At 43.1% G+C, this 3032-nt stretch overlaps 1 non-coding gene across 1 annotated transcript; it reads right to left on the bottom strand.

The window, feature by feature from the left end:
* Positions 1-1457: 1457 nt before the first annotated feature.
* On the bottom strand, positions 1458-1563 carry LOC142432835 (U6 spliceosomal RNA). Its single transcript, XR_012780939.1, has one exon. It is a non-coding gene; the product is annotated as a U6 spliceosomal RNA (small nuclear RNA).
* Between the last annotated feature and the right edge of the window lie 1469 nt (positions 1564-3032).

Below are 3032 nucleotides of genomic sequence, written 5' to 3'. Positions count from 1 at the left end.
CAAGTCACCCTGCGCACAACAGAACAAAACACCACCCGATCCTTACAACTGTACTGTTTGAGACCACTGTTGTAGCCACTATGCCAATCCATCCTGTTGAGGTTCTTCCTCCTTTCCCAAGCATGATGTCCTTTTGCAAGAAATGGTCTCTCCAAAGTATGTGAGATGAATTCTCACCACCCTTGCTTCCAAGGAGCATTCTGGCTATACTTCCTCTGAGACAGATTTATTTGTTCCTCTGGCAATCCGTGATACTTTCAATATACTTTGCCAGCATCATACTTCTAAGGCATCGACTCTTCTTGGGTCTTCACTGTCCAACTTTCAATGCATAGGAGGCAACTGAAAATGCCATGGCTTGGGCCGGGCGCACCTTAGTCCTCAAAGTGACATCCTTGCTTTTCAATACTTTCAAGAGGTCTTATGCTGCAGATTTATGCAATACGATGTGTTCTTTGACCTCTTGATACTGCATCCAGGGGCATTGATTGGGGATCCACGCAATATGAAATCCTTGACAACGCCAGTCTTTTCTCCATGTATCCGATGCTACCTTTGGGTCCAGATGTGACAGTTTTGATTTTCTTTACCTTGAATTGTAATCCTGCATACTGAAGGGTGAAATCCTGGATCTCATCAGCAAGTTCTCAGTTTCAGCGAGCAAGGTTGTGCCAACAGATAGCAAAGGCTGTCAATAAGCCTCCCTCCCATTCAGATGCCATGTTCTGTTTCACATATATAAACTTTAATCCTCACATCATCCTTGTGATGTTGATATTATCATCTTATCCACTTTATAAATGACAAAACCAAGGCATAGACAGCCATGGCAAGGAAAGGGCTGAACCTGGACTCAAACTCAGTCTGGCTTCAGAGTCTGTGCTCATCTTGTTATGGGGGGAGGAAGAGAAGAGGAGCTGATACCAAGGGCTCAAGTAGGAAGAAAATGTTTTGAAAATAATGATGGCAACATATGGACAAATGTGCTTGATACAATGGATGTATGGATTGTGATAAGAGCTGTCAGAGCCCCCAGTAAAATGATTTATGTAAAAAAAAATCATCTTGATATGTAGAAATGATTCTGTCCTGCTGAAACAAAAGCACTAGCCCCAAAGCATAGGGTAGAGTTGCCCCATTGGGATGAGGTTGTCTGCTCTTGTAAAGATTTCAGGAAACCTTGTGTGGGAAACTAGCATGGAGGGAAATTGGATGAGGATAATATTCCCTAACTTATAACAGAGGGAATCTGGAAAGCTATTATTTCACAGTAGGAAGGCCTCCACTTTGGTAAGTTAGAGATAAAGTCCAAGTACATTATCCTGCTTTAAATACCATTCCCACAAACAGCTATGCTGCCTTATAGTGAGCACATGGTTGATTCTATTTCCCTATAGACGCAAACATCCTTTAAAAAAAAATACAGAACGCTTAAAAAAATATGGAATGCAGCAAAAAAAAATATGGAATGCTTCACAAATTGCGTGTCATCCTTGTTCAGGGGCCATGCTAATCTTCTCTGTATCTTTCCAATTTTAGAATATGTGCTGCTGAAGCAAGCACAGAAGCAAACATTCTTATCTCCTTCCCCCTAGGCACCCATCTCCCTTCATGCCTTCCCCCAATGCAAGCATTAGGTTTCCACACCTGTATGTTCAAGGACTTTACTGTGGTTACTGCCCACCTTGTGACATATGTAACTACTGAATATGCATGTCTGATGGATACCTATAAATATCCCAAGACAGTAAACGCTCTCTCTGTGGACCTGGCTGCTGAGATGATGGCCATCCTGGACTTGAGCGTGCTGTTATGAAATGTGTCGGACTCCTGTATTTTATTCTCTCTCCTATCTTCTGACTTTACTATAACCTTTATATATTATAAACCATACAATTGTGCCTCTGGACCTCTCGCTTGTTAGAGGCTGGTTTACTCTGACATCTCTTATGTGAGGGAAACAACTCAGTTTGCTTTGGTTTGGTTTCTTTGGAATCTTCCCTGAAAAACATAAGACCTCATCCTTCTTCCACAGAGCAGTTGGTGGGTCCAAACTGCCAACCTCATGGTTAGCAGTTGAGTGCTTGGCTACAGTTGCCACCAAGTGTTATATGTATGCACAGATGTTTGTATATTTTTGAATGCATAAAATGAAGTAGGAGGATTACAAAATCGTGAAATTCCAATCAACTCTGCAGGAGTGGTCACAAAAGAATGTTCTGGTTGGCCTGGGTTGGGTAGTGTGAGAGTCCACATAGACTAAAGAAACACATTCATAGACACTCATATGTATATGTGTGGGATACAGAAAGGTTTCTCCCAAGTTCTCTCCCCCAAATATGTGCCAAACCTAAGAAGCTGCTTGCTACACGTGGTAAATAACTATACAATTGGAGGTCAACAAAAGCAGGTCTGAGGTTATTCTCCCTGAGGGTTATCAGGCATCTAGAGCAATCAGACTGTATAGTCTGTCCCACTCTTAAGTAGGACCCACTCCCTTCTGACAAGGGTAGTGGATTATTCTCTTGAAGGAGAGCCCAAAGGCAAGGTCGAGCCCACTCAAGGATGACCAAGGTTAGGCTGCCATATTGAGTCTAGGGCCCGCCCATCTTGTCACATGTGGACCTCCCTTTCCTATTGCATGTACATCTCTAGCTCATCCCCTTTCTGTGGTGTATATGCCTATTGTACAGCCCCTTCCTGTGTCGTGTGTGGTGACCTGTAACCACGCCCCTAAGTATATATAGGCCTTGGTCAGAAATAAAGAGATATGCTCCCTCCTCTGCCTCTCTGCGTGGACCTGGCTGCTGAGATCATGGCCATCCTGGAGATGAGCATGCTACCATAAGATGTGTCTGACTCTTCCATGACTTTACTGTTCTCTATATGTTATAACCATACAATTGCTCCTACAGACCCCCATGGATGTTAGAGGCTGGTCTACTCAACATATACGAAAGAAGTTTCTGTACAAGAGCAATTGAATATTGAGAAAACATCCCAGTCCAGTCCAGATCAAGTCCATCAGTCCA

This window comes from Tenrec ecaudatus, chromosome 18, assembly GCF_050624435.1.
Source record: "Tenrec ecaudatus isolate mTenEca1 chromosome 18, mTenEca1.hap1, whole genome shotgun sequence".
Lineage (NCBI taxonomy): Eukaryota > Metazoa > Chordata > Mammalia > Afrosoricida > Tenrecidae > Tenrec > Tenrec ecaudatus.
Note: the sequence above shows the minus strand (reverse complement) of the source record. Positions and strands in the feature narration are given on the sequence as shown.